This window comes from Hyla sarda, chromosome 1, assembly GCF_029499605.1.
Source record: "Hyla sarda isolate aHylSar1 chromosome 1, aHylSar1.hap1, whole genome shotgun sequence".
NCBI classification, from domain to species: domain Eukaryota; kingdom Metazoa; phylum Chordata; class Amphibia; order Anura; family Hylidae; genus Hyla; species Hyla sarda.
In genome coordinates this window covers 22,729,343-22,742,715 of record NC_079189.1, presented here as the reverse complement: position 1 = coordinate 22,742,715, position 13,373 = coordinate 22,729,343, and positions in this window count along the sequence as shown.

The following is a 13,373-nucleotide window of genomic DNA, read 5'->3' as shown; positions in this document are numbered from 1 at the left end:
GCTACAGACCTCCCATCCTCCACACTGCTACAGCCCCCCATCCTCCACACTGCTACAGCCCCCCCTCCTCCACACTGCTACAGCTCTCCCTCCTTCACACTGCTACAGCTCCCCCCTCCTCCACACTGCTGCAGCCCCCCTCCTCCACACTGCTACAGCCCCCCATCCTCCACACTGCTATAGCCCCCCCTCCTCCACAGTGCTACAGACCCCATCCTCCACACTGCTACAGACCCCCACACCATCCACACTCTTAATTTCCCAGTCATTCCCCCACCTGTGACTCTTCAGTTCTCTGGGGGCACCTGTGACTCTTCAGTATTCTGGGGGCAGTGACGTGTATTCTGGGGACACAGCAGCATTTTGATTCTGGGGGCACTGACATTGTGTATTCTGGGGGCACAGCGGCATCATGTATTCTGGGGGCACAGTGGCATTATGTATTCTGAAGGTACAGTGACATTGTGTATTCTGGGGGCACAGCAGCATCATGTATTCTGGGGGCACAGTGGCATTATGTATTCTGAAGGCACAGTGACATTACGTATTCTGGGGGCACAGCAGCTTCGTGTATTCTGGGGGCACAGCAGCATTGTGTATTCTGGGGGCACAGAGGCATCATGTATTCTGGGGGCACAGAGGCATTATGTATTCTGGGGGCACAGTGACATTATGTATTCTGGGAGCACAGCGGCATCACTTTTTGTGGGGGCAAAATGTGTGGCAGTAATATAATAGGGACATATTGTGTGGCAGAAATATGCCAGGGGCACAGCGTGTGGCAGTAATATATTCAGGGAAATAGCATGCGGCAGTAATATACCAGGGGCACAGTGTGTAGCAGTAATGTATTCATGGGTATAGTATGTTGCAGTAATATATTCAGGGGCACAAGATGTGGCAGTTATATTCAGGGGTACAGCATGTGGCAGTATTATATTCAGGGGTACACAATGCGGCAGTATTTTATTCAAGGGTACACAATGCGGAAGTATGTTATTCTGGAGTACAGTATGTGGAAGTATTATTTTCAGGGGTACAGTCTCTGGCAGTATTCAGAAAATAAAGGTAACTGTAGATTTACAGACTCCAGTCATTTTACCTATTTCCGTCATGACAATGCGGCCACTAGGTGTGAACCAGGCCTCAGCGCTTTGCTCGGACCTTTACCAGTGGCAGACCTAAATAAGGGGACCCTCACTAAATAGTTGAGTACCCCTCATCTAAAGAGTTAACAAACTTTTTGAAAGCCATTTTGAATACTTTGAGGGGTGCAATTTTCATAATGGGGTAGTTTATAGGGGATTTCCAACATAAAGACCCTCATATTCACTTCAAAACTTAACTGGCCCCTGTAAAATTCAGATTTTGAAATTTTCGTGAAAAATTGCTGCTATACTTTGAAGCCCTCAGATGTCTTCAAAAAGTAAAAACATGGCAACTTTATGATGCTAACAAAGTAAACATATTGTATATGTAAATCAATATGTAATTTATTTGACTTGTCCCTTTTTCTTACAAGCAGAGAGCTTCAAAGTTAGAAAAATTCAAAAATTTTCCTGAAATTTTTGAATTTTTCACCAAGAAATGATGCAAGTATAGACGGAAAATTACCACTAACAGAAAGTAGAATATGTCCCAAAAAACTATCTCGGAAACAAATTTATAAGTAAAAGCATCCCAGAGTTATTAATGCATAAAATGATAGAGGTCAGATTTGAAAAAAAAAATGCTCCCGTCCTTAGAGTCATAATGGGCTTCGTCCCCAATGGGTTAAACCCCGACCAATAAAAACCTGTCTTTTTTTTTCCCTTTCTACAGGCCTATGCCTCGTTTCTACAGATATCTGATGGCTTTTATTTTTGCCATTGAAGAGATTAACAAGAATCCGAATGTATTACCAAATATGACCCTGGGATACCATGTGTATGACTCTTGTAACAATGTAAATAACGCTATAGACAAGGTTCTGCAGATTTTATCTGGTCCTGGAAAAACTATTCCCAATTACAATTGTTACAAAGAGTTGGAAAACTTGGTCGGTGTTATCGGAGATATGAATCCAGACATATCTTTAAACTTGGCACAAATATTAAGCATTTTTGGATACTCACAGGTGAGGACACATTACTATAGCAATGTCAGGGACAGCTTTATGCTACTAGTAATTCAGTGAACAGAAGCCCTCACTACGTTCAATCACGACTGGCCATTCATTGTTAGTCAGACACTTTGTTTTCTTATTTGTCAGAGTTTATGTCCTTTTTTCTTCAGATTCTTTAGATTATCTTGTTGGTTGTTTGTTTATGGGAATGCTTTTTCATTCGAGGCATGGTTGGATGTTCACACTTCAAGAAAAGGAAGAACAATGTATGTTTTACAATATGTCGATTCTTGGAAAAAAAATTTTGCGCTCATGCGGACAAAAATATGGCATGCAAAAGCGGTGGTGACAATATGTTAGTTCTAGAAGGGAGATATTGTGTGCATACAAATGTGGCACACAAATGCTGTGAAAGATGTTACATGTATGGTTGCAACTCCCCATATTTTAAAACAGACATAAAATGAATGGCTTAAACGTACTCATATCTAAAATGTATCAAATTAATTGTCTGCTTGACAATGAAAAAAAATACAATTGGTCCCTCAAAAAACAAGCCCTCATATGACCGTCAATGGAAGAAATATTAGAGTTCTGTCTTTACAAAAAAAAAAAAGAGGAGATAGATAAAGCTGCTTTTAAAGGAGTACTCCGGTGCACACTTTTTTCATGTTTTCCCTTCCGGGCTGCAAAATAAAAAAAAACGCACTTTATCTTACCTGCCAACGAGCCCCCGGAGCTCCGGTACAGGTGTTCGGTCCCCGGGCTGTATTCTTCTTACTTCCTATTAGCCCGGCACGTCACACGGAGCTTCAGCCTATCACTGGCCGCAGCGATGTCCCGCCTCAGCCAGTGATAGGCTGAAGCTCCGTGTGATGTGCCGAGCTAACAGGAAGTAAGAAGAATACAACCCGGGGACCGAACTCCTGTACCGGAGCTCCGGGGGCTCGTTGGCAGGTAAGAGAAAGTGCGTTTTCTTTTATTTTGCAGCCCGGACGGGATAACATGAAAAAAGTGTGCACCGGAGTACTCCTTTAAATGTGTACATGACATGGATGTTACGCCGAGCGCTCTGGGTCCCTGCTCCTCCCCGAAGCACTTGCGGCGTTTCTCTCCCTGCAGCGCCCCGGTCAGACCCGCTGACCGGGAGCGCTGCCCTGACATTGCCGGCGGGGATGCGATTCGCTTAGCGGGACGCGCCCGCTCGCGAATCGCATCCCAAGTCACTCACCTGTCCCGGTCCCCGGCTGTCATGCTCTGGCGCGCGCGGCTCCGCTCTCTAGGGCGCGCGTGCCAGCTTTCTGAGATTTAAAGGGCCAGTGCACCAATGATTGGTGCCTGGCCCAATCACCCTAATTAGTTTCCACCTGCTCCCTGGCTTTATTACCTCACTTCCCCTGCACTTTCTTGCCGGATCTTGTTGCCTTAGTGGCTAGAGAAAGCTACTCTGTGTTTACCACTACTGTGTTCCTGACCTCCTGCTATTACCATTGACTACGAACCTTGCCGCCTGCCCCGACCTTCTGCTACATCTGACCTTGCTTTTGTCTATTCCCTTGTACCGCGTTTATCTCAGCAGTCAGAGAGGTTGAGCCGTTGCCAGTGGATACGACCTGGTTGCTACCGCCGCTGCAATACCATCCCGCTTTGCGGCGGGCTCTGGTGAAAACCTGTAGCAACTTAGAACCGGTCCACCGACACGGTCCACGCCAATCCCTCTCTGACACAGAGGATCCACTTCAAGCCTGCCGAATCGTGACAATGGATAATATTAGTTTGTCTCCAGGTGCAATGTATGTTGTCTAACAGTACATCTATTATATACAGCAATGTTTATCATGCAGCAGAACATATTAAGGGTAGTTATAATCATTTTTGATCCTAAATTGTTACTATATTATACAGATCAGTTATGGCGCAGTGGATCCTATTCTGAGCAATGTCAAACTCTTCCCGTCCTTCTTCCAAGCACTTCCCAATCACTCAACTCAACTCCTGGCAATGGTTCAATTAATCAGACATTATAACTGGACGTGGATCGGTGTTATCACATCTGATGATGATGTCGGTGAGAAGCAGAGCCAAGAGCTGAAGACAATGGCGGTTAAATATGATATCTGTATTGAATATATTATTAAAATATATGATAGATGGGGGGGAAAAAAACAACGTTTTGATGAAAACCTTTTAGTCCTTAACAAATCAACATCACAGGTCACTGTAATTTGTGGTAAATTTTCTGTTTTCAATGAACTTTTTATTAAGTCTAGACTCAATAAGGCTCAGGAGAAGACATTCATTATTCCAGCAGGTTGGAATTCTCAAATGCTAATACCCAAAACCAGAAAACCATCATTTCACAAAAGTCTGGTATTTTTACTGCCTTCTAAAAAGATTCCAGATTTAAAAAGATTCCTAGACGATATCAGTACAATAAATCATACACATAACATATTATTGGAGTATATCTTTGCATATTATTTTCGTTGCTTATCCTCAGATCTATTGCTTAATGAATTTCTGAGAACACGTGTGAAACAACTTCATAAATGCAACAGAACTATTAAGTCCGGTGAAATGAATCCAAGTGATTATTATACTGAGAGTTTTCGAGTCACTTATCTAGTGTATAAATCTGTCTATGCCATGGCTCATTCTCTGCACGAGATGCAATTACAAATGCTTAGAAACACAAAAGACAAATACAAAGAAATTCTAATACTGATGAAAAAGGTAAGGAATATATGTACACGTATGGTTTAGAGAAATTGTAAATTAATGTCCCTCTGACTTTAACCACTTAAGGACCAAGGACGTATGCGTACGTCCTAGCTTCCTGGTACTTAAGGACCTAGGACGTACGCGTACGTCCGTGGGAATTTCGGTCCCCGCTGAGCGGGGACCGGACCGGGTTGACTGCTGTTATCGATCAGCAGGCACCCCGCGGAAATGCCCAGAGGGTCATCAGACCCCCCCCATGTTGGCGATCGGCGCAAATCGCAAGTGAATTCACACTTGCGATTTGCTCCTATTCTGGGTCATACAGGTTTATGGTGACCCGGAATATAAGGGGGATCGCTGTTGTCTAAGACACCCACGATCCCCCTGAAGGGATAGGAGTGAGATGGCAGGAGTGCCACCCCTCCTATCCCTGCTATTGGTCGTCAGGACGCGATGACCAATAGCAGATCGGGGGCGGGGGGTTAACTTTCGCTTTCCCTGTCCAACCCACCCACAATAGGCGGGGCAGGACAGGGAAACGGAGGAGGACGGCGGTGGCAGCAGGCGGCAGAAGAGGACGGCTATGCAGCTCCCTGGATCCTACGGAAGCCTGTGAGTTGCCTAGCAACATCTGGAGGGCTACAGTCTGAGACCACTATACAGTGGTCTCTATACTGTAGCCCTCCAGATATTGCAAAAATACAACTCCCAGCATGCCCAGACAGCTGTTTGGTCATGCTGGGAGTTGTAGATTTGCAACAGCTGGAGGGCTATAGTTTGGAGATCACTTTGCAGTGATCTCTAAACTATGGCCCTCTAGATCTTGCAAAACTACAACTCCTAGCATGCCCGCACAGCTGTTTGCTGTCTGGGCATGCTGGGATTTGTAGTTTTGCAACATCTGGAGGGCCACAGTTTGGAGATCACTGTCAAGTGGTCTCTAAACTATAGCAACAGCTATAGTTTTCAACAGCTGGAGGCACACTGGTTGGAAAATACTGAGTTAGGTAACAGAACCTAACTGAAGGTTTTCCAACCAATGTGCCTCCAGTTGTTGCAAAAGTACAACTCCCAGCATGCATGGTCAGTACATGCTGGGAGTTGTAGTTTTGAAACAGCTGGAGGATTGACCCCCCCCCCCCCCCACATGTGAATGTACAGGGTACATTCACACGGGTGGATTTGGCTGCGGCAAATTTTTCGCCGCAGCGCAAACTTCTAGCGGGATACCCACCGTAACCCGCCAGTGCGAATGTACCTTAAAAACACTACACTAACACATAATAAAGGGTAAAACACTACATATACACCCCCTTACACTGTCCCCCCCACCAATAAAAATGAAAAACGTATTGTACGGCAGTGTTTCCAAAACGGAGCCTCCAGCTGTTGCAAAACAACAACTCCCACCATTTCCGGACAGCCACTGACTGTCCAGGCATGCTGGGAGTTTAGCAACAGCTGGAGGCACCCTGTTTGGGAATCACTGGTGTAGAATACCCCTATGTCCAACCCTATGCAATCCCTAACTTAGTCCTCAAATGCACATGGCGCTCTCTCACTTCAGAGCCCTGTCATATTTCAAGGAAACAGTTTAGGGCCACATATGGGGTATTTCCGTACTCGGGAGAAATTGCACTACAAATTTTTGGGGGGCTTTTTCTCCTTTTACCCCTTATGAAAACGAAAAGTTGGGGTCTACACCAGCCTGTTAGTGTAAAGAAATAAACTTTTTTACACTAACATGCTGATGTTGCCCCATACTTTTTATATTCACAAGCGGTAAAAGGAAAAAAAGACCACCAAAATTTGTAACGCAATTTCTCCTGAGTACGGAAATACCCCATATGTGGGCGTAAAATGAGCTGCGGACGCACAACAAGGCTAAGGAGTGAGAGTGCACTATGTACATATGAGGCCGAAATTGGTGATTTGCACAGGGGTGGCTGATTTTACAGCGGTTCTGACATAAAAGCAAAAAAATAAAAATTCCCACATGTGACCCCATTTTGGAAGCTACATCCCTCACGGAATGTAACAAGGGGTATAGTGAGCCTGAACACCCCGCAGGTGTTTGAAGAATTTTCATTAAAGTTGGATGGGGAAATGGAAAAAAAAATGTTTTCACTAAAATGCTGGTGTTACCCTAAATTTTTCATTTTCACAAGCGAAAATGGTAAAAAAAGCCCCCAAACTATGTAACCCCATTTTTTCTGAGTAAAAAAATACCACATATGTGGATGTAAAGCACTCTGCGGGTGCACTACAATGCTCAGAAGAGAGTGAGCACCATTGGGATTTTAGAGAGAGAATGTGTCTGAAATTGAAGGCCATGTGTATTTACAAAGCCCCCCATAGTGCCAGAACAGTGGACCCCCCCACATGTGACCCCATTTTGGAAACTACACCCCTCATGTAATATAATAAGGGGTACAGTGAGCAGTGAGCATTTACGCCCCACAGATGCCAGACAGATTTTTGGAACAATCGTCTGTGAAAATGAAAAATTTAATTTTTCATTTGCACAGCCCACTATTCCAAAGATCTGTCAAACGCCAGTGGGGTGTGAATACTCACTGCACCCCTTATTAAATTCTGTGAGGGGTGTAGTTTCCAAAATGGGGTCACATGTGGGGGTCCACTGTTCTGGCACTACGGGGGGCTTTGTAAACACACATGGCCCCTGACTCCCATTCCAAAACAAATTCACTCTCCGAAAGCTTAATAAACTCAGAAGAAATGGGGTTACACATTTTACGGGTCGTTTACTCTTATTACCCCTTGTAAAAATGTAAAATTTGGGGGAAAGGCAGCATTTTATTGAAAAAACAATTCATTTACACATTCAACTTTAACCAAAAGTGGTCAAACACCTGTGGGGTGTTAAGGCTCACTGTACCGCTTGTTATGTTCCTTGAGGGGTGTAGTTTCCAAAATAGTATGCCATGTGTTTTTTTTTTGCTGTCCTGGCACCATAGGGGCTTCCTAAATGTGACATGCCCCCCAAAAACCATTTAGTAAAAACTCACTCTCCAAAATCCCAGTGTTGCTCCTTCCCTTCTGAGCCCTCTACTGCGCCCAACAAACACTTTACATACACATATGAGGTATTTCCTTACTCGAGAGAAATTGGGTTACAAATTTTAGGAAGATTTCTCTCCTTTCACCCCTTGTAAAAATTCAAAAACTGGGTTTACAAGAACATGTGAGTGTAAAAAATTAAGATTTTGAATTTTCTCCTTCATTTTGCTGCTATTCCTGTGAAACACCTAAAGGGTTAGCACACTTACTGAATGTCATTTTGAATACTTTGAGGGGTGCAGTTTTTATAATGCGGTCAGTTATTGGGTATTTCTAATATGAAGGCCCTTCAAATCCACTTCAAAACTGAAGTGGTCCCTTAAAAATTCTGATTTTGAAAATTTTGTGAAAAATTGGAAAATTGCCGCTATACTCTGAAGCCCTCTGATGTCTTCCAAAAGTAAAAACATGTCAACTTTATGATGCAAACATAAAAGTAGACGTATTGTATATGTGAATCACTATATAAATTATTTGGAATGTCTATTTTCCTGATAAGCAGAGAGCTTCAAAGTAATAAAAATGCAAAATTTTAAATTTTTTCATAAAATTTTTGAATTTTTCACAAAGAAATTATGCAAGTATCGATGAAATTCTACCACTAACATAAAGTAGAATATGTCACGAAAAAACATTCTCGGAATCAGAATGAAAGATAAAAGCATCCCAGAGTTATTAATGCTTAAAGTGACAATGGTCAAATGTGCAAAAAACGCTCTGATCCTTAAGAACAAAATGGGCCTGGTCCTTAAGTGGTTCAAATAAATATATATATATATATATATATATATATATATATATATATATATATATATATATATATATATATATATTTTTTTTATTATTCTTTTCTTAATATTTAACTCACCCCGCATCACACCGGGTCGGTCCTGGCTGCTAATCATAGCCGGGACCCTGGGCTAACAGCGCACAGCATCGATCGTTGTGCCGTGCGCTGTTAACCCTTCAGACACTGCAATCAAAGTTGACCGCCGTGTCTGAAAACGAAAGTAAACGCTTCCCGGCAGCTCAGTCGGGCTGATCGGGACATCGCGATAAAATCGCCATGTTCCGATCAGCTGGGACGCAGTCGGAGGTCTCCTTACCTGTCTCTGCGGTGTCCGATCATCGATTGATTGCTCCAAGCCTGAGCTACAGGCTTGAGCAATCGAGCCCCTATCTGACTGATCCGTGCAAAGCTATGGCTTTGCAGGGATCAGCATAGGAGATCAGTCTGTGCAGTGCTATAGCTCCCTATGGGAGCTATAGCACTACAAAAAAAAAGTGAAAAAAAAAGTTAACAAAGGTCATTTAACCCCTTCCCTAATAAAAGTTTGAATCACCCCCTTTTTCCCATAAAAAACTGTGTAAATAAAAATAAAAACAAACATATGTGGTATCACCACATGCGAAAATGTCCGAACTATAAAAATATATTGTTAATTAAATCACACGGTCAATGGTGTGCGCGCAAAAAAATTTCCAAAGTTCAAAAAGTAGAATTTTTAACACTTACAGTAAAACCTCTTTCTCGAAGGATTCATTGGGGGACACAGACCGAGGGTGTATGCTGCTGTCTCTAGGAGGTATGACACCATGGCAACAAAGAAGTCGGCTCCTCCCAGCAGGATATACCCGCCTCCAGGCCCTGCGCTAATCAGTTTTAGTACCAGAGCAATAGGAGAGGACCGACAGGTCAAGGAAAAAAACACGAACTGTCCGAGGACCAGATAAAAAGATTTAACTGAACACACCCTCGGACAGAGAACCAAAGAGAAACCCAAAAGGGCGGGAGCTGTGTCCCCAATGGATCCTTCAAGAAAGAGATTTTACGGTAAAATCTCCTTTTCTCTATAGGCTCCATTGGGGGACACAGACCGTGGGACGTACCAAAGCAGTCCCTTGGGTGGGCAGATAATCAGTCAGGCAGACGGCTGTTCCACTGCCGCCTGCAGCAGTTTACGGCCCAGACTAGCATCAGCCGATGCGAAGGTATGAACTCGGTAGAACCTCGAGAAAGTGTGCAAAGACGACCAAGTTGCCGTCTTGCAAATCTGCGAGGCCGAGGCTTTGTTCTGGAGAGCCCAGGATGCCCCAACAGAAACGGGTAGAATGAGCCACAACCCTGAAGGGAGGAATCTTCCCCCTACAGCGATAGGCTTCCGAAATGGCAGACCGGATCCACCGAAAAATGGTGGCCTTGGAAGCAGGTTGTGCCTTACGATGACCTTCTGTAAGGACGAAAAAGGAATTGCACTGACGAAACGAAGAAGAGATAGAGAGATAAGACCTAGCAGCCCGAACCACATCCAGTTTGTGGAGTAAACGCTCCTTAGGATGAGAAGGAGTGGGACAAAAGGACTGAAGAACAATGTCCTCATTGAGGCCGAAACAACCTTAGACAAAAAGGAAGGATCTGGTCGGAAGACAACTTTGTCCTGGTGAATCACCAGAAACGGAGAACGGCAGGAGAGAGCTGCCAATTCAGACACCCTCCAAATGGAGGTGATAGCAACAAGAAACGCCACTTTCCAAGAAAAGAGGCGCAGGGACACCTTCCCTAAGGGGTTCAAGAGGTTCACCTTGGAGAACACCCATAACTAGTATTGAGCGGCATAGGCCATATTCGAATTCGCGAATATTCGCGAATATATGGACGAATATTCATCAAATTCGCGAATATTCGCATAGTCGCAATATTCTCGTTTTATTTTCGCATATGCGAATATTCGCGTGTGCGAAAATTAACATGAGCGAAAATTCCCATGTTCAAAAATTAGCATATGTGAAAATTCGCATATGCGAAAAATAGCTTATACAAATTTTCGTATATGCGAAAATTCGCATGCCGGTCTCACACAGTAGTATTAGAGCCTTCTTACACCACATAAGCTGGAAGAAGAGAGGGATGATCACTGTGATGTGTACTGTGAAGAAAAAAAAAATAAAAAAAAAAAACGAATATTCGTAATTACGAATATATAGCGCTATATTTGCGAATATTCGCGAATTCGCGAATATGCGATATTCGCGAATAAAATTCGAATTGCGAATATTCGCGAGCAACACTACCCATAACAAGATTCAAGTCCCAAGGGGGAGAAGGTGACCGATAAGCAGGGGCAGCATGCGTCACTCCTTGAAGGAAGGTCGGGACATAAGAACTAGAAGCCAGAGGATGCTGGAAAAGAATAGAAAGGGCCGTAACTTGACCCTTAAGGGAACTGAGAGACAACCCCAGTTCCAATCCCGACTGCAACTGCAACTGAGACGGGGGACAGAAAAAGTAACAGGAGACAAGACCTGAGCTTCCCACCAACGAAATTAGACCGCCAGGTACGGTGGTCTCAACCGCCACGCCATCAAATGCAGCGACTGTAAAATGGGGTGGCAAAGAGGACCCTGAGACAGAAGGTCCGAACGAAGTGGAAAGTGCAGTGGAGTGTTGTCCAGGAGCCTGACCACTTCAGCGTACCACGACCTTCGGGCCCATCTGGAGCTACCAGTATGGCGAGAACGTCCTCCGCTTTGAGCTTCCTCAGAACCCTGGGAAGGAGCGGAAGGGGAGGGAACAGATAGGGCAGAGCAAACCCCGCCCAAGGAATCACTAGGGCGTCCACGGCTAGAGCCAAGGGGTCCCGGGACTTTGACACAAATGGAAGGATCTTCCAATTGTGCCGAGACGCGAAGAGGTCCACGACTGGAATGCCCCAGAGGTCGCAGATCTGCGAAGACCTCTGGATGTAGGGACCACTTGCCGGGGTCGGCTGAGGAACGGCTGAGGAAGTCCGCTTCCCAGTTGTGCACACCCGGAATGTGAATCGCCGAAATGGCCGGAACCTTGTTTTCCGCCCAGATGAGAATCTTTGTCACCTCTGCCACGGCTGCCATGCTGTGAGTGCCGCCTTGCCGACTTATGTACGCTACGGCCGTGGCGTTGTCCGCCTGGATGCTGACAGGGTGGGACTGAAGCAAGGACTCCCAATGAAGAAGACAAAGAAGAATCGCCTTCAGCTCCAAGATGTTTATCGGAAGGGCTTCCCGGGGCGACCAGAGGCCTTGAACCATCCAGTCCCTGAACACACCGCCCCAGCCCGACAGACTGGCATCCGTTGTAACTACCTGCCAGTGGAGGGAAATAAATGATCGCCCCTGAAGAAGAAGGGGGGAGCAGAGCCACCAGAGCAGAGACTGACGGATCCGACGAGGGAGAGCAATGTTGTGATCGAGAGACAGAGGAGATCTGTCCCATTGAGAGAGAATCGCCAGTTGAAGGGGACGGTAATGAAACTGGGCAAAGGGTACGGCTCCCATGGCCGCTACCATCCAACCCAAGATTTCCATGCAAATGCGGATGGAAACTGGGGCCTGGGCCCGAAGAGAGCGGACTCCTGACAGGAGCGCCTGACGTTTGTACGGCGGAAGGCAAATCCGGGCAGAGGCCGTGTTGAATTGAAGTCCCAAGAAGATCAGAGACTGGGTGGGAGAGAGGACAGACCTGTCCCGGTTGACCATCCACCCGAAGCGAATCAGGGTCTGAAGAGTGAGATCCACATTCTCTAGAGTCTGGACTCTGGTGGAAGCCTTGATGAGAAGGTCGTCCAGGTAAGGGAGCACTGAGACTCCTCTCGACCATAACAGGGCCTTCACTGGCGCAAGGATCTTGGTAAAGACCCGAGGAGCAGTGGCCAGACCAAAGGGTAGGGCTACGAATTGAAAATGCCCCTCCGGAACCGCAAAGCGGAGGTACCGCTGATGGCCGGGAAATATTGGAACATGATGGTAGGCATCCTTGATGTCCACCGAAGAAAGAAAGTCCCCTTGTTCTATGGATGCCACTACTGAACGGAGATATTCCATTTGGAAGTGGCAGAAGAGAAGATGACGGTTGAGATGCTTGAATTCCAGAATTGGTCGCACAGAACCGCCTTTCTTGGGGACCACAAAAAGATTGGAATAGAAATCCCAAAAACGTTCCCCTGGAGGAACAGAGACAATAACTCCCTGGAGGAGCAGGTACTGGAGGGCCTCCCGAAACTGCTTTGCCAGAGAAGGAGACCGGGGGGCTCGGGACTGAAAAAAAAGATCCCTCGGAAGGGAGGCAAATTCGATTCGGTATCTGTTGGACACCACGTCTCTGACCCAGGAGTCCTGAATGTGTGTGGTCCTGATGTCTCGAAAAAGTAAGAGACGACCTCCCACCCGAGAAAAATCTGTGGGTGGGGGCTTCACTTCATGCGTTAGTGGGATTGCGGTTGCCCGATTTGGCCGCAAAACGGCCGGAACGGTTGGTGTCCGACTTCCAAGACGGACGCGCCTGGAACGAGGGAGCCTTCTTGTCCCGCGAAGGCGCCTGCCCAGACCCCTTATTTGGGCCAAAGGTCCGAAAGGACTGGAAGGAAGCCTTATTTTGAGGCAACAAGTAACTCTTAACCCCCGTCGCCTCAGAGATAATCTCATCAAGGCG